Raw genomic sequence first — 20,697 nt, 5'->3', positions numbered from 1 at the left:
GGGTAGGCTCGCATCAGCGACTTTCGCGAGCACCAACGCTAATGAGCTCATAATTGATTTTCCATATACGCTTATAGTAAAAATAAAATGCTTAAATTCTGGAAAATATATTTTAAATCGATGTATCGCCTAAATTACAAAATACCTGTACATACTCGTATTTTATGAATCAACCGATAGCTGACTCAGACAAACACTATCCCCCGTGATATAATAATAATAATATCTAGAGATTCTTAAAAGCCTAAACACACGTTAAGAAAAGATACACTAGAGACACCTAAAAATAATCTCATCTTAAGATAACCGTCAATGGTTTTCATTTTAAAATAGACCCGCTATATTTGCAATAGCGATTAAAAAAACAATTCTCTTTCTAAATAATTTAGGAAGATATGGAAAATATTCTCACCTTGAATCCACCCTGGCGAAACCCTCATCCTAAATCGACCTATTTTTTTCTCATGCTGAAACAGCATATATACCGTATCGACTAAGAAATCTAATAAGATTTCACATTTTTTAAATTAAACATTCGGATATACCCCCGCACGTAATATCTATAAATTTATCATTTAGATTTACAAGTCTCTTTCTAATTATTTTAGAAGGTTAAGAAAAATATTTTCCTGATGAAAAAAATCTTCCCTAATAAAACATTCTCAAATATTTTTCCCGTGGTGAATCACCGAGATATAGCTTAGAGAAAATTTTTAGAAGTTTCTAGAAACGTTTATAGAAGTTTCTCGGTATTTTTTCTTTGATTATTGTAAAATATTTTGTTTGAACACGCATTTATGCTCACTTCATATTATTTTTCCCCCACTCTTTTTTAGACTTTTTTTAGGGGGAGAAGCAGTAATATAAGCGCGAGGACAAACCGCGATTCATTCGAATTCCGTCGTTAACAGAAGTTAAGCCTCAAACGAAGAAGAAAAATTCGACGCAAATACGCTATCGTTGTTATGACTATTTTTTACATAGTACACTCGAAAGTTAATAGTAATGGCTGGAACGACGGAAATAGCCAGTTTTGTGAAATCCGCGCACGTTTGCGATATTAAGGAGCCGGGAAATGGAGACAATAAAATCGGCAACGGTGGAAGAAATCGACATTTGTTGCTATCAACAACATATGGACTTAATTCATCTTTCACTAAGAAGATACAAGTGGGATTGCAATCGACGAAGGAAGACTGCTTCGTTCCAATTGTTAAAATAACGAGCAATAATGCTGATGAGATTTGTCTCGACTCCGACACGTGGCAGCAATTTCAAGCCTGCATGGATCATATGAGGCAGTATTTGAACGAGAATAAAAAAAGAACGGGGAGATTAAATCCGATTATTATTAACAATATCACCATCAACTTTACTAGCGCTTATGGCGCGAGGGCTATTCTAGTGGCATACAAGGAAACCACCGAATATTCCGCAACTAATGGCGAGAAGGAAGAACAACCTCCGTTGAAGAAACGAAAAACTTATAACACCGCTATCGTGATGCAGAAAGTTACTTTCCTCGGCTTGGAAAATATTATAAAATGCGTACATACGCGTTTGTCGCAATTAATTAATATCGTTGATACTGTCAATACATGTGCTAACTATATAATAAACGAAATAGAATTAAAACTTCCCTCATCGTACATAGATTGTGAAATTATAAAACTCACAATTAAAGGAAATTATGAAGAAATCGAACAAAGTGTCCGAACTCAAATTAATAATTTAACATTTTTAGATGTATATTTCAGCATTGTATTTGTACAGATACTTTCGCTTAAATTTAATGAAATTTCTCGTACGATTTTACAGAAACAAAAATTTTATGAAAACCAATAAATAAATGTACATCGATAAAACGTAATAATAAATATCGTTTTTTTTTCACAGAGTACTTTTTTTTACTACGTTTTCAATATATCTCCCAATATCTCCTTCTGTCCTTTATTGCGAACACGCAGCAACACATCGTGTATTATTATTATTATTATTATTATTATTATTATTAGCATTAAACGAGTATTTTTTCTTAGAAAGAAACAAATAATTTTAAAAATTTATTCTACTCGTGTAATAGCTATGGTCGACGCAAAATAAAAATCTTTGACAAATGAAATAATTACAAATTTTTTTTTATTACGCTTAGTTTTAAAGAAATCATATGCGTATACCAATACTTAATTAAGGTAATTATAGAAATGCTTGGCGTCAGTTGCTTTTTCGAAAAACAAAATAAGAAATCAAATAGATTATTCGCGCTACGATGAAAAATATAATTACAATACGGCACAAGAAATTTCAAACCTACATTTTTTTCGGACTTCTCCGAGCAGCGATAAATTTGTTTGGTTTTCCTTTTTCGAGTGGGGAGGAAAATATATAAAATGGACAACCTTTAACCGAATATAAGCATTTTCGAGATTTTCTTCGCCCGAGGAAACTTGCACGATTTTCGCTCGCGTGTTATTCCTTTGAGGAAAAAAAATGGCGTGTAATAAGAATCTCTACAAAAATTACCCTTTTAAAAAAAAGGTAAAAAAAGGTGCTAAGTCCGCGTAAAAACTGTTATGTGTTTGCAAAATAATGGTTATTATAACCCTCAAAAACTATAAAAAAACCTATTTCAAAAATAGTACCATTTCAATCTACAAAATTATTTTAATCTACAAAATAGTTATTTTAAACCGTAAAAAAACTAAGTTATTTTAGTTATACATTTTATTTATCTTACAAAAGTAATGATATCAATAAAATTGTGCTAAGTAAAAATAAAAATTTATAAAAATAAATCAAAAAACTGTATCAAAAAAGTTACAAAATACTATCAAATCCAAACAAAAAATAATATCGAAAAGTTGTGCTATTTGAAGATAAAAACATAATAATATTTTAATAAAAAGTTAGACATCATGTGTTTAATTTTTTACAAAAATATATTACAAAATTGCGCCAACAAAATAAAAACTTTTAATATAAAATATATATTTTTCTTAAATTTCTAGTATTAAAAGAAAAATATTAAATAAAAATAAAGTTGACAAATTTAATTAAAAAAAGAAAAACAAAATATTAAAAATAAAATTAAAACTTATCAAGAAGATAAAAATTAGAAATTAATAGAAAAAAAATACAAATTTATATAAAAATTAAAAATTAAAATAAAAATTAGAAAATAAAATTAAAAATTATTAAGAAAATAAAAATTAAAAATTAATAGAAAAAAAATGTATATAAAAATTAAAATAAAATTTTAGTTAAAAGACTTAGAGATATATAGCGCTGCTATATCACTCTTTTTTATACTATACATATATTAAACATGACTAAATATATAAGCAAAGAACCTCATATTTTATTAAAATATGACGGTCATTTCTAGATCGTATAGCAGCGCTAAGTCTTTTAACTAAAATTTTATTTTAATTTTTATATAAATTTTTTTTCTATTAATTTTTAATTTTTATTTTCTTAATAATTTTTAATTTTATTTTCTAATTTTTATTTTAATTTTTAATTTTTATATAAATTTGTATTTTTTTTCTATTAATTTCTAATTTTTATCTTCTTGATAAGTTTTAATTTTATTTTTAATATTTTATGTTTTTCTTTTTTTAATTAAATTTGTCAACTTTATTTTTATTTAATATTTTTCTTTTAATACTAGAAATTTAAGAAAAATATATATTTTATATTAAAAGTTTTTATTTTGTTGGCGCAATTTTGTAATATATTTTTGTAAAAAATTAAACACATGATGTCTAACTTTTTATTAAAATATTATTATGTTTTTATCTTCAAATAGCACAACTTTTCGATATTATTTTTTGTTTGGATTTGATAGTATTTTGTAACTTTTTTGATACAGTTTTTTGATTTATTTTTATAAATTTTTATTTTTACTTAGCACAATTTTATTGATATCATTACTTTTGTAAGATAAATAAAATGTATAACTAAAATAACTTAGTTTTTTTACGGTTTAAAATAACTATTTTGTAGATTAAAATAATTTTGTAGATTGAAATGGTACTATTTTTGAAATAGGTTTTTTATAGTTTTTGAGGGTTATAATAACCATTATTTTGCAAACACATAACAGTTTTTACGCGGACTTAGCACCTTTTTTTACCTTTTTTTTAAAAGGGTAATTTTTGTAGAGATATCACTCCTTTTTGTACTATAGATACATTAAACATGATTAAATATATAAGCAAAGAACCCGCCACCATCCCCATCATATTTTATTAAAATATGACGGTCATTTTTAGATCTTACTTAGAGCTTACTTAGACAACCAGACTTCAAACTTCTTTGTTATTCTTACTAGACAAATACAAACAAATTAATATGTCATTAGAAGTTAATTATTTTTTCACTCAATCAATATTTCTAAATTTAGTAATAAATAATCATTGCTCTGCTTATCTAATTCATCTTTGAATAAGTAAAACAGGAAAAGAGTGAGTTACAAATTTTATTTTTAATAATAAAAATATTCTATTTAATAATAAAAATATATAATTGATAATCTCTTTCTCTTTCTCTTTCACACATAAAAAATTTTTATACATAAATAGTACAGAATATTAAGCATTGTTCATGAAATTGCTGATACATAACACCTTTTTTTGCATAGAACTGATCGAAATACAATTATTAAATGATTAAGTATTAATCAAGTTAAACATGTAAATATACACTACTCAAAAGAATCTAGGGAACACTTTTCATACCCTAAAAATTGGGCTATTTTCAAACCGCTGAAACTCGTCGAAAAATCATCGTAGAAAAAAAATTAAAAAAGCATTTTGAAGCATGAAGTTTCAACTTTAACGTGCTATCGGTGGTTTTTTAAAAATCTTTTATCTTCCTTATTCTGCGCTTTAAAAAGGAACACACTGTTTAGTTCCTTAAAATTATGTATTTTTAACACGCCGCAACTTGATGAAAATTATGTATTTTTAACACGCTGCAACTTGATGAAAGAAATTTTTTTCGAGAAATTCAATTCAAGCTCTATAAATTACAATATTTTCTCTGTAAAATGCTTTTTTAAAAATCTTTCTACGATTTTTTTTGACCGAGTAATGCGATTTTGAAAATAAACCAGTATTTTTTAGATACGATATCGATACTCGGTGAAAAATCATCGTAGATGAAAAATAAGAAAAGCATTTTGAAGCTTGAAACTTCAACTTTAACGCGCTATCGTTAGATTTTTTAAATTTTTTATCTTCTTTTTTCTGCGCTTTAGAAAAGAACATTGTGTTTTTCCTTAAAATTACGTTTCTTTGACACTCTGCAGTTCGATAAAAAAATTTTTCTCAAAAAATTCAACTCAAGATCCATAAACTACAACCTACAAAACGCTTTTTTAAAAACTTTCCTACGATTTTTTTTGACCGAGCTACATAACTTCGAAATCAATATGAAGAAGAGCGTCTGCAAGCGGTAATTGATCAGAGAGGAGGTAACACACGCTATTAAACACATATGCACTCACGCGCGCACGCGTGCTGGCGCACACACACACACACACACACAGAGAGAGCAGAGAGGGTTTGGAGTCATTAAATACTGCAGGAGTGACGAACTGCGGGGTCCTTATCTCTGCTATGTAACACACACACACACACACACACACACACACACACACACACACACACAACACATGATGTGCAAAATCCGATCGGCAACCTCCACGTGGTGCACATTGGATAACGCTAATGCCGGCGGTATACATCATTTTACATATTGGTTTCGAAGTTATGTAGCTCGGTCAAAAAAAATCGTAGGAAAGTTTTTAAAAAAGCGTTTTGTAGGTAAAATGTTGTAGTTTATGGATCTTGAGTTGAATTTTTTGAGAAAAATTTTTTTATCGAACTGCAGAGTGTCAAAGAAACGTAATTTTAAGGAAAAACACAATATTCTTTTCTAAAGCGCAGAAAAAAGAAGATAAAAAATTTAAAAAATCTAACGATAGCGCGTTAAAGTTGAAGTTTCAAGCTTCAAAATGCTTTTTTTATTTTTCATCTACGATGATTTTTCACCGAGTATCGATATCATATCTAAAAAATACTGGTTTATTTTCAAAATCGCATTACTCGGTCAAAAAAAATCGTAGAAAGATTTTTAAAAAAGCATTTTACAGAGAAAATGTTGTAATTTATAGAGCTTGAGTTGAATTTCTCGAAAAAAATTTCTTCCAAGTTGCAGCGTGTTAAAAATACATAATTTTAAGAAACTAAACAGTGTGTTCCTTTTTAAAGCGCAGAATAAGGAAGATAAAAGATTTAAAAAAAAAACCACCGATAGCGCGTTAAAGTTGAAACATCATGCTTCAAAATGCTTTTTTAATTTTTTTTCTACGATGATTTTTCGACGAGTTTCAGCGGTTTGAAAATAGCCTAATTTTTAGGGTATGAAAAGTGTTCCCTAGATTCTTTTGAATAGTGTATTTTAATAAGGAATTTTTTTCTTTATTTTATAACATTTGATATTTATTATTTACTACATTTTCTGTAAAAATAGTAAATAAACATCTTTAGCACCTCTAGGCCACTGCCTTTTTTTAACTTGAGCATCATTAACTTCAATCCAAATATTAGATGTTCCTTCTCTACACATGCTTATATAATGACCTTCGTCAATATTTGAACCATAGTAAAATATAGCATTCATGACTTTATATAAATGTCCATCTATTAATACTTTAATTGTTGGAATAGCACTCAAATTGAAGTTTTGTGTTGCTTTCGTTAATTTATTGTCCTGTGATGAAAATATTACACGAATAACAACACTATCTCTTTTGATAATATTATTTCTTTTTTGAATTATATCATTTATATCATTTCCAGTACAATATTCACACGTCTCATTATGCGACTGATACCAATGTGAAAACGTAATATTTAATAATTCATTAAGATTACAAGTTTTCTTCTTTAAATTATTAATAGGAATGGAAATAATAATATTATTATCAACAGTAATTTTTGTATTATCACAAGTTTTACATCGTCTAATAGAAGTTATTTGATGCCTCACTAAACTCTTTATATATTCATATTTTTCACAAAGAGCTATAAAAAAATCAGATACATTTCGTTTTATAGGACTTGAAAAATATTCTCCTACACATTGTCGTATTGCATATGTATTTAAATTACATATTCCATTTTCATATCGATGCATTAATATACGTAAAATATCTGATTTATCACAATTAGACAATTGCTGCCTAATGGCATTTAAATTCAATAAACACTGTAATACTGCATTTGCATAGCATGAAACCTTGTCTGTATTTTGAAAACCATGCATGACCCAAGCTGTACTTTTTCGAACATTTTCATCTAAACCTGATTTTTGAACAGAAGCTATTACTTTTGGTAACACCCATAAGACATCTTTTACTTTGTAATATTGTTCCTTTAACATAGCAATCATTTCTACTTTCGGTTTATGTATTTGTTTTAGACGATTATATTCAATAATTGCATCTTCATTAGCTCTTACTGATGAAGGATCGAAGTTAATTAAATGTAATCCTTCTAGAGATGTTAATCGCGATAATGCAACATAAGTTTGGCCACAATTAAACACAGAATTACCAATGTCCATAATAGCACTTTGCAAACTCAATCCTTGGCTTTTATGTATAGTGAGGCCGTAACTCAAACATATTGGGAATTGTTTTCTGACAACGTATGCTCTATTTACCACCTCAAATTTAACACTTACTCTTTCAATTAAATATTCTAAATCTGATGATAAAAGAAGTTTAATTTTTTCTACCTGACCATCATTATCTTGTACAATTGAAATTACTTTAGCAATTGTACCATTTACAAGACCCAAACTAACATCAACATTACGCCGTATCATAATTTTCGCTCCAATTTTAATTATGATTTTTTTCGAAAGCCCAGCTGTTTTTGAATTATCATCATCATTATTTGATAATACTTTTAATACTTTCTTTTTTAGATATGGAATACATTCAATTGTATCTTCAGCAACTAATATTATTTCTTTAGAAGTAATGCGACTTAACATTGCATCATTGAGAACATCACACATATGACAAGTTGGCAGTAAACAAACGATGTCTGATGATAGATTATTAATAAAATTACATAACTCGTTTAGTCTAGATTCGAAGGAATCACCTTTAAAACAAATTTTTTTACTTTCGAGAATCTTACCATCAGATTTTGTTAATAAACCGATACGAATTCTTGACAATAACTCACGATAAGTGTTATCTCCTTGCTGACGCATATTGATTATCAATTTATCATACTCAAATAATGTAGTCCATAAATTAACCGCATTTATGGAACCAAGATATTTAGCAACTTTTTCATCTGATAAATGTTTAAAAATAGGATCATCGCGTACGGGAGGTAGTTGAAGCAAATCTCCGAATAAAAGAATGTGCTTTCGACCAAACCAACCATCATCGCAATCACTAGTGTCAAATATTTGAGACAATCGAAGATTTATATACATTAAAGTCAAATTAGATATCATTGACACTTCATCAATTATAAAAAGAATAACATTATTAAGCTGTTCTCGTAAAACTTCCAATACATGATCAGATAGTTGCTTATACTTAGGAGTATTACCATGTTCAACGGGTAATTGAAACAATCTATGGATTGTGTATATTAAATGCTGCTATACCAGTAGGTGCTGCTACAGCAGTATCTTTGTTGAGATTTTGTTTTATCCAGCATGTAATAGTCTTGATTAAGAAACTTTTTTCAGTACCACCTCTCCGCTAACATATAATCGCAATATTGATTCATCTGACTTTACAGTATTGATAGCTTTATCGAATACACGTTTTTGATCCGCATTTAATTTTGCTATCATTTCAGATATATCGATTTCTCGAACCGCTTTATCACCAAGATCCTTAAAATCTTGCATTGCTTCACCAGCTTCTATATTTTGAACACCTATCGGATTTTCAGGATCATCCTGAGACTGTTGTTTTTGTAAATCGTCATCTAGGCACTGCTGAACTAACTGTTTTGCAGTTTCAAATGCTTTTTGCAATTCTTCTAATTTTTCATGATATTGTAACGCTTCTACAAGATGCAATTTTTCTTTCTGAAACAATTCGGCATATGTATCTCCGTTTTTAAGATCGTCTAATTTTCGCCATGGTTTAAACATAAGTAATAACGCAAAGAAATACTTTTCCGGCTGTGTATTAACATTAATTTTATAATGATCAATAAGATATCCACGCTGTCGTCGTTTAAGATATTTACCATCACCTATTTTATATAATAATATTCAACATTATTTTTTGGTTTGATCTTCGAGACATCATACCACTGTGCAAATTCATAAAGAGATATATTTTCTAATTCGTTTGGTCTATGTGGATAAAGATCATCTATTAAAGACGGATAAAATATATATGTAGATTCAGGATCAAGAGCTTCAATTTTCTTGTAATTTTTTAATCTTTTACGTCGTATTTGATTAACATCTAATCATCTGATAGTTGTATTTCGATCAGTTCCATACAAAAAAATACCTAACAATGTATCAGCAGCTTCGAGAGCTCCACATTCTCTATTATTCACAAATCGCATACTTATATTCCAAAGATGACTCACTAATTTCTTATTATTATTATTATTATTATTTTCAGTATTAAGAATAGAATCAGACAACTCACATTTTGCTGCTTTATTCATATATTTAGTAATGTATGAAGTAAGCAGCGATGATTTTTCACCAATAAATTGTATATCCATATTACCTTCCCATGCAGTAAGAAGAACAAGATTATAATCATTTATATTAACTTCATTCTCCGTTCGAGGAAGATCATAAAGCCTATTTTTCTGTTTCAATTGTTTTCTACCTGCTATTGAAGTTGCTACATCTCTCATGTTAAAAGTTTCAGTAACGGGACGAGGAAATCCAAAACGACATCGACGAATAACTTTACGGCCTACTTTTTTAGAGCGAAGACAATAATCGTTGTGTTTATGTCGTTGATGCGTATCAACACGTTTGTACAATAATGGCGAAATATTTTCATCTGGCATTCTGCAGCTTATATGTTGTAAAATAAATTTAGAGACTTCTTCAACAGTAGATTCATTGAAAATTGGTGCATTTTTAATCGAAATTAATAAGTGGAAATGTTGTATACCTCTACCTTGGTATTCTCGTCGCCAGAAATAGTGTGTTACTTCTCCAATTGGATGATCTTTGGAGTTAATGAAATCGAGCATTGCCCGAAACTTATTATCAAGAAACCTGGACGTTGATACAGGATCTTTAGCAACAAGTTCGCTAACTAAAGAAACATCATGCCATTTATTTACTTCACGAATATATTCACCTAAATCTTCCCATAACCATTCACTCGGACTAAGTGTTATAAACCATGTCGCAGGTCCATAATGCTGCGTCATACACCTTAGATTACTTCTCGGTTTACGCCAATATTGTTCCGTATTTCGAAGTGTAGAAAATATTGTTGTTAGATCAGATTCCAACTGTTCTTTCGACAATGCTTCTAAATACTCTGCAGCCGTATAACGATCTTGAGGATTAGTTATATTCAATTTATGATACATTCCACGTCTTAACTGACGAATATTGGCATCATTCAATAAATAAAATAAATATTGTTGGTTTAATTTGTATTTTGGATGTTTAGATGTCAAACGACATTTAATAAATTCATGATCATGAAGTTTCACTTTTCTACTTTCACGTTGTCCATTAATACCAAAAGGATATAAATCTGGAAAACACATTAAATCTAAATCTTTTTCACGATTATCCAAAGGTGCATTTTCAACTTTTAACATTTGGTACAATTCTGTAGAAGTTTTATTTGCTTTCTTTTCATATAAGGGATAGATAGTGTATTCTTCATAATAACCATCTTTTTCATCTGTAACTTGAGTTAACATTGCCTTATGTTGATTGTCTAATATATTTTCGACACCATTTTTCGTCTCATCTATTGAATTATCTAATATCTCATTGTCAGGTTCGTCATCTAATATCGCTTCTGTCTCTTCCACTTGAAATTCTGAATTTTTTAATTGTTCTAAAATGTTCAATTTATTATGATCATTTGGCAATATAATGTTAGAGTATAAAGAATTGTTGTCCTTTAACCATGTTAAAGCATCAAAAACTTTTTTAACATTAACTATTTCTTCCCAAATAATCTTTGATTTGTTCGGGATACTTCTAACTAAAATATATAATTCGTTATTAACATTTATTGGATCAGTATCCAAGCATAATTTCTTCAATGTCTCCTGTAACGGAAGTGGTAAATGAAATGTTCTGCCTTTAACTTTTTGTACCATTTGCCTTTGAGGCAATTTTTTATTAATAACAGTTCCCATTTTGACGACAGTTTGAAATGCTTTAGCTCTCTGTATAAGAATTTTTTCAAATATGTTAAGAGATGATATTGCTTCGGGCACATCTTGTGTAAAGAGATTATTCAAAATGCAGTATGCGGGCATTACGCCTTTCCGAAATTTACCTGCACAATAAGTACATATATATTGCGCATTACTTTCTTGTTGTATATGTGCCATTAAATTTTTCCAATCTTGAGTGTCTAATCCTTGAAGAATATTGACTTCAGAAACATTTCTCTTGTAACACAATCTTTCGCACGATACGCAAGCATATCGTGACGTGTCTGTTGATCGTTTAACCAAAGCCTTAAACGCTTGATGATATTTAGAAATAATATCATCATCGCTCATAATTGAATCTGTCTGTTGCTGTTTGTACATATCTTTTTCTTCTGCAGAAGTTACAATTTCATTTAATGTATTTAAATCAGCATTAGTTAATGCTTCATCCAGATTATCCATCTTTCGATAAGAATCTGTAAGTTGATAAATTAAACGCTTAATATATCTTACTCGTGGAAAATGAGGCGATAATAGTTGAACTGGAAGAAACATTCCTTCACAAAGTGTTAAATCAATATGGCAGCTACGCGTATGGCCCAATTTCTCATTTGAAGTTTTCATAGTACATTTATGAATATCTTGTATCAATTTAGGTACATTTTTTAAAGTACAGAAATTCAAAGTTTCGAAAAATTTCTGATAACGACTAATTAAAATTGGATCGTCAATTTTACATGAAAAATTGCACGACCATGATTTTTTCGTTTCTATTTCTATTAACGGTAATATATTTACTACTTTTCCTTCTTCATTCATTACTGAAGGTTTGAATGCAGATTTTGTTAACGGTAAGTTTCTTATTTTCTCATCTCCATTTATTACTAATGATTCTTTTGGAATTACATGTTGATATGTAGAATCAATAAAATAATTTTCAGATGAGGCTGTATGACTAGATTCGCCACATAAGGCATCTAATTTTTCTTCAACTGTAGGACACTTTTCAATTTGAGTTAAACTCGCTTCTGTTTTCTTTTTAATCAAAGCTAACATTTTGTAAATATTACGTATATAACTTCTTCTAACATGCATACACCAACGTACGATTTTTTCAGCTTTTAATCGTTTCTCGATGTGGCCTTTAATAGTGAGTTTCTTCATAATATTTTGTATAAATATTTCTAAAGAATGATGAAGTTTTATCGTGTTTTTCGACCAAAACTTATTATATTTTTTAATAACTTTTTTTCCAACATCGTGATTTTTTATAACAAGAACAGATTTTTTACTTTTTTGATAATATCGTCTGTTGTAAAGCCATTTGCGATCAGGATCTAATCCTTTTTGTCTATCTCGTTCTTGCTGAGTGTTTATGGAATAGCGTTTACGTTTTTGTGCACGTTGTTTTACAATATTCTGTTTATATAAATCCCGTTTCCTAGCGCGTTTATTTTCTATATTCTGATCATATCGATACCGTTCCTTAGCGCGATTATGTTCTACATTTTGTTCATATCGCTTTCTTTTCTTAGCGCGTCTATCTTCTAAATTCTTTTTATATCTATACCGTTGTTTAGCGCGGTTGATTTTTAAATCTTGTTCGCATGGACGTTGTTTTTTAGCTCGATTATTTTCTAAATTTTTAGTATAATGTATAAGAGAACTTTCTAAATCTTGCACACATTGTTTTTTTATATTAACTTCTAATTGGACAGTATCTTCACATCGAGAACGTTTCTTAGTACATTTATTTTTAGAATCTTTGTTTGCATAGATTGGTTGGTAAATTTTGATTTTACTTATTTTATTGTTACTACATAAATCATTATTATTATCAATAATTTTGTAACCGGTGGAATTTTTAATATAATGCTTATTTTGAAAATACTTATCAGTTTCTTTAACATCATTTATTTTTTCAATATTATTTGTTGTTTTTATAAATTCTTCAATGTTATTTGTTTCTTTAATATTATTTGATGTTTTTATAAATTCTTCAATATTATTTATTTCTTCAATATTATTAGTTTCTTTAATATTATTTGTTTTTATAAATTCTTTAATATTATTTGTTTTTTCACTGTCATTTGTTATTTGTACACATTCTTTTGGAATATTTATTTCTTCAATATCATTTGTTTCTTTAAAATTATTTGTTAGTTTTATAAATTCTTCAATATTACTTATTTTTTTACTGTCATTCGTTATTTGTATAAATTTTTTTGGCGTATTGTCCGTAATATTAATATGTAATATTAATATGTAATATTAATAATTGATTATTATGTAATTTTTTCTCAGAATGACTATTATCAACTTTTTCCAAACGATTCAATTTTTGTTGCTTTGTCTTATGTTGACGTATCGCACTTATACGAATTGCTTCAGCTTCTCTCGCTTTAACTACTGCTAATGGGAGTATTTTTTGAAAAGTATAACGTTTATCTTGTAGAAAATGCTCGATTACATTAGATTCAAAAATTTTTATCAAATGCGAACGCATTAAACTATGATCATATGTCACTTTTTCAGGTTTAATATTAAATAATAATGAAATTGCAAGAGCTATTGCAAAAACACCGCAATCGTTACTATTTGGTTGATGCTGTACTGTTGGGAACTTGACAGGGTGCTTTTTAAAATCATATGTTGGGAATAATTTTTTTAAGAATTGTTCGTGATGTTTATGTAGCTTCTTATAATTTAATGAATCATAAATAAATATGTTCTTTTTGTCATAATAGCTACAAACCCAATGTCCATCATATGGACCTGATGAACTATGTAATATTTGTATATGTTTTTTATCTACTGGCATAGGTTGAATCCTATCAAGGCATTGCACTCGCCAGGTTTCAACAGGTCTATAATCTGAATAATTTTGTAAGAGATAACCGAAATAGTCCATATGTATGTCAGTTAACCAGTCACCTCGAACAATTATATCTTTTTCTCTAGATGGCAGAGTTATATTCTTTGTGTTTGTAAACATTTTATATAAATACAATATAAATAAATAATTATTAGGTGTAACCTTTTTATTTTAAAATATGCAACAAACTGCTCTCTAGGCAGTTGCTCTATATCAATGTACAATTTTATTACGACGCACAGCAGTTCTGTATCGGCACACAGCAGCCGTTTTTTACAGGCGCACAGCAGCTCTGTATCGGCGCACAGCAGCCATTTCTTACAGGCGCACAGCAGCTCTGTATCGGCGCACAGCAGCCGTTTCTTACAGGCGCACAGCAGCTCTGTATCGGCGCACAGCAGCCGTTTCTTACAAGCGCACAGCAGCTCTGTATTAGCGCACAGCAGCCTTTGCGATTTTTGAAATTAAAATTAACTTACCTCCGCTTGAAAAGTCGCTCTTCTTCAAAAGTCGCCGTCAATCTTGAACCTAATTCTGTGCAGAAAATTAAAACGTCTTGTATCTTAATAATAATAATTTAGTATAAATGGATACCTTCAAATGCGATAAATTGCAATAAAAAGGTTGCAGAAAATGTTATTATATTTTTTAGAAGACATTACCATGTCTCTTGATTTTATTATAAAGAGAATTTAAAGACAAATTCAATAATATGTTTTATACAAAGTGTTTTATTTTAATCTTATTAGGCAAATATCAAACAATAATTTTATAACTTCAAGAAATACATAAAATAGCGACTTGAAGGCTTCTGCCTACTAGATGCAGAAAAGACGCGGTAACCAATTATTTTATAACTTCCATGAGAGTGAATGATTGATTTCCACGTCCTATCATAACATTGCAATTTTCACAATACTACACAATATATAAATATGTATAAATACTATACAATATATAGAAACAATATATAAATACTACACAATATATAAATATACAATATTCTGTAATTGTTTCCATCGAATTTTTATTGAATTTTGTGGCAATTAGTTTTTTTATTCTGTTTTTTATGTGTTTAAAAATGAGAAGAAGAGGAAAACCATTGTCCATTAATATATCAATACAGAAAGTTAAAATATATAATATATTATGCATATATTGTGTAGTATTGTTATAAAATAAAATAATACTACACAATATATGTAAGAAGGTTATCAATGCTTGTGCCACTATTATATATAATGGAATTACTCATTTAAAGGATATATTGTTCATTAATTCAACAATTAAAAATTAATGCATTGTTAATAAAAAGTATTTTGAATATCTACAATTGTAACGAAAATATTATTAAGTATAAATGAACATTACACACACACACACACACACACACATATATACATACACAAGATGTCCCATTTTAAAGGACCTAACTGAATAAAAAAATTGAGCTCGACAGACAAAAATGTTTCACATAAAAGTTGTATGATATTTCAAGGGGGCTATAAGATGATACCATTGGTTTAATCTTAGATAGTTTGAAGGTCACGTGAGTCAGCTTCAATTTCTTAAATGAAAACTACTATTTTTTATTATATAATATAATATATATATATATATATATATATATATATATTTAATGAACCCAGACAACACATGTCGCTAAAAGATGACTATTAGGCGACTTAAAGATATCTTATTGTCTTTTAGATATCTTTAAGATTCATGTGTTTTCTTTACATTAGTTTATTTGTCTTATTATTCTGTGCATAAAAGTATTAGGATAAAAGTAAAATGGGACACCCTGTATATACATATATATACATCCATACATATATGTGTATTCTTTTATATAAAGAAATTATTTTTTCAGATATATTTCACATATATTATAACCTAAATACCTTATACATTTAATAGATTTATTATATTCAGCGCATATATTATAATAATTATATTGAAAAAATTGAATAATGTACACTCGGCAACTAAAATGCCTTAACACATGAATTTATGTATATCAAAACATACATTTCTATATATGTATATGCAAAACATAAATGTATTGATATGATGTGCACAAGTTGATATGTTGAGGCATTTTGGTTGCCAAGTGCACAAGATGTGGTGCCTAAATCAAAACAGTAACATCTATCTGGATTTTAAAATACAACCCATACAGCACAGGTAGATCCTGAGTATGTACTCAGTATATCGCAAACGTAGATTGTGTATATCCCACTAATATTCGATATACATACTATGATATTTTGAGAATGTATGGAGGATGTTCCTATGTCTGCCTTAGAAACCTACTCAGTATATACTCAGAATATTTTTTGGTATATTATGAGTATATTTTTAGAATATTTTAAGCAAATTTTTACATTAATAAATTATATATGAATATAGAAGACAGTTGGACTATATGTAGAATAAAAAATAGATTCTTCGTGATGTAAAAAATAAATAAAAATGTGAAATTATTTACTTTATAAACAAAACTTCAGACAAAAATGTTATTTCTAATAGATGAATATAAAACGTTTGAAAAACACCTATTAGTGTTTATTAAATGATTCTTATTGAAATATTGATCTCGATAATCTATGTACAATTATGTAAGTACACTCGGTAATAGATGAAATACCTTAATAAATGCAGTAAATGGATTACTTCTCTTTTTAATTTCAAATAATCTGTTTAATATTCTGAATTCCAACAAGAAATCCAGATTATATTAGACAAATTACTTTAAATTAAGTCAGTTTATTATAAATTAAACTGACTAAAAAGAAAAAAGAAGAAACTTTGGAATTCATGTTAGTACCAGTCCTTTATGTCCATTTCACCAAAAATTAAGTACGAGTTTGGTGGCGCGCGTAGCGGCAAAATGAAGAAACACATGCAATATTATAGAGTATCCTGAAAATATATGAGAAAGAATATACTAATACGAGATATTCAAAGTATATTCTGAGAATATATGAAAAATAATATACAACAAGAGATGTTATGGGATTATTCTCAGTATATTACATCTGTAACGTATCCCAGATAACACAGGACATCCTATGGACGTTTATTTTATGTCCATTTTACGTCCGCACGTCCATGGACATGAAATGAACGTCCATAGTACATCTGATTCCAGACATCCGTTAACGGCCAATATTTGGACGTCCATAAGATGTCCGGTCTTGGACATCAAAGTTTCGCGCGAGCACACAAGAACGTTAATTCGTTCGTTTACCGCTACGCGACGGGCGATGCGCTATCTTTCTCGTACTTAAGTTTTAGTTATGAGAATTATATAAAGTTTGCTGAAAGGGTAACAAATACGATTAAAAATATACTGTTCAATTTAATTTCTGATCTCATTGCAGGAGCTTCAGATATTAAATTGACTTTATAAATCGGACAAGTAAATGTCCGGCGAATAAACGAAAATAATCCATTACCTATTTAAACTTGTTTATTGCACTTTACATTTTAAATTACCTATTTAAAATGCAATAAGCAAATTTAAATATAAACGAAATTTTTATATGAAATTTTTATGTAAAATTTTATATAAAATAGATAAATTATATTATTTAATTATATTATTTAATTTTGTTGGGTCAAATGTTTTATATGTTATAAAAGCTGCATAATGCGATCTATTTATATATAATAAAAAATAATTTTATATATATGATTAAATTAGGTCAAAAGCCATACGTAATTATATCTACACAATTATATATAACTAAATATAAACATTTTCTGGGTTTTGATGTTTATTTTAACAATAATTTTGAAGAATAAAGCACTGAAAATGACGTCTATTTTAGATCCTTTTTAGATATTATTTTGGACGTCCAAAGTTGTGAAAAACCGACCTCCTATGGACGTCCAATGGGTGTCCGTCGAACTTAATTCAGACATCTTTTGGACGTCCCAATGTTCGAACTTGAACATTCATTGGACGTCCATGGAACGTCCATGTGCTATCTGGGATATTTACAGTATGAGTATAGAATATTCGAATGATATCATGTGCTGTGTGGGAAAGAAATGTTAGAAACAAAAATTTTTTTAATTTAAAGGGAAATATGATATGAGAAAAATTTTCCTTAAGGTCGTTTCCGAACTTTAAAGGTTATTAACTATTAGTTAAATAAAACTTTTTATATTTATGTCAAAAGAGAACTTTAAGAAAAATTCAATATGTATAAATTAAATTTACTATATGTATAAGTATATAATGAGATATATGTATATAACATATATCTGGATTTTAAAATACAAAGAAATGTTAGAAACAAAAATTTTTTTAATTTAAAGGGAAATATGATATAAGAAAAATTTTCCTTAAGGTTATTTCCGAACTTTAAAGGTTATTAACTATTAGTTAAATAAAACTTTTTATATTTATGTCAAAAGAGAACTTTAAGAAAAATTCAATATGTATGTATAAATTAAATTTACTATATGTATAAGTATATAATGAGATATATGTATTTAATGTAATATATTTTTCTAATGTACTTTATAATGTCTGTTTATATTTTTAATATTATTTTTGCAAAATTTATTGCAGTAAATATTCAAAATGTTACCTATAAAAATGTAATTTCCTAATTGCTGGATAAATAATGTATTTAAACAATGTTAACTGTAATAATAACAAACATTAATAATAATTATTCGAATATAACTTTTAAATTTTTTTAGGAAATGAAAATGTTTACAATAAAAAATCATCTATCAACAATAGTTTTTACGAAAGTATACTACACAATATACGTAGAAATGTATTATCAATATAATTATAATACTGTATTATTGTTATATCTGATATTCAAAGAATATATCATTCATTTATTCAGCAATTAAAGATTTGAATTGATATTGATAAATAACATTTTGAATGTCTTTTGCAATAAATAAACTTTGTAATATAATCTCCTTTCAAATTAAACAATTTTCGTTAATATCGTATTTGAAGTCCAATAGAAATAATCGATAGTTTGTTTTAGATACCACCATAGCACTATATGTGTATCATTCTTTTATAATTTCCTTCACATATTATGTTTCCTAAAAAAAGGTTTACATTGTATGAATAATATATATTAAAATATTTTATAATATAATATAGAGATTTTAAAATATCAATTTAAGAGTTATAATACCTTAATTTGTAACATTAATTTGTTTAAAAACAATTGTATTTTATAGTATAACATTGAAAGCACATCATTGTTAAATCGTTATCATAAATAATTTTTTAATGCAATAATATTCTAAGAGTACGTTTATCGCATATAGAATTATTCTTCTCTAATTTACAATTAAAATATTCTGATAGATCTTAAAATATTAATAATGTAATATGATATATGAGAGATTATATTACGAGACCCCAAATATAATCATACATATAAATATAAAATAAAATAAGTAACAGCGCAACTTCTGAAACAGCAATCACAAGAATGCATTGGTTAAATATCAAAAATTTAACATACCTTAAAAATTATTATATTTCTTATCCTCTGCTTTTTTCTTTTTAGTTTTATATCTTCTTATCTTCTTTTTCTTTCCTGTTCTTCTATCTCAATTTATTCCTTTTCTCTTTTTCTCGTCTTTAAGTAATTTTAAGTAGCTAAAAAAATAAATAATTAACAAATTGCTTTAAAAATATGCACATTATTCAAGAAAACTTTTACTTTTAACTACTCAACTATCCAACTCGCGTAAAGAGACACGGAGCGTGTTCTTGTTATTTGCGCGGACTTAGCACTAGACCTTACCGCGTCTCTTGATAATAATTTTAATACCTTTCTTTTTTATTTTCTTGTTAGGTTCCTTGTTTTTTCTTCACTTTTGATCACTATTGCACTTTATCACAATATATTTATCACATACAATGATACCGAGTCTCAATTTTAGGTTAATAACTAAATTAGCGCGAAATTATCGTCTCTTTTAGGATGCGTTTAGGGAGACGCTATCAGCGCTAATAGCGTTTCTCCGAAAATATGGAAAACATGGAAAACTACATAATTTATCGATCGGTAATCCGAATGATAAGTAAATCCATAATTGAAATTACACACTACATTATCGACTTTATAAAGATTTATTTACACACTACATTATCGACTTTATAAAGATTTATAAAAATATATTAATATAATATTATAAGAGTATAAAGTATATAATGACACTTACTTGTGTATTAGCATCGCTGACATAGTTTTGCTGTTATATGTTCGTTGTAAATAAATATTAATTTCAATATTTGTCAACCTGTTTGTTGCAAATAAATATTAATTTCAATATTTGTCACCTGAAAAATCGAGATAATTACATACATAGATACATACATAGAATAAT

At 27.8% G+C, this 20,697-nt stretch overlaps 1 pseudogene; it reads right to left on the bottom strand.

Moving 5' to 3' along the window:
• Positions 1 to 6,516: 6,516 nt before the first annotated feature.
• Positions 6,517 to 11,897, bottom strand: LOC145973766 (uncharacterized; annotated as a pseudogene).
• Between the last annotated feature and the right edge of the window lie 8,800 nt (positions 11,898 to 20,697).

Source organism: Camponotus vicinus, unplaced genomic scaffold (assembly GCF_025532165.1).
Source record: "Camponotus vicinus isolate PSW18456_S1 unplaced genomic scaffold, iyCamVici1.0 SCAF_6, whole genome shotgun sequence".
NCBI classification, from domain to species: Eukaryota; Metazoa; Arthropoda; class Insecta; order Hymenoptera; family Formicidae; genus Camponotus; species Camponotus vicinus.
The sequence above is the reverse complement of the archived record's forward strand: the minus strand, read 5'-3'. Positions and strand labels throughout refer to the sequence as shown.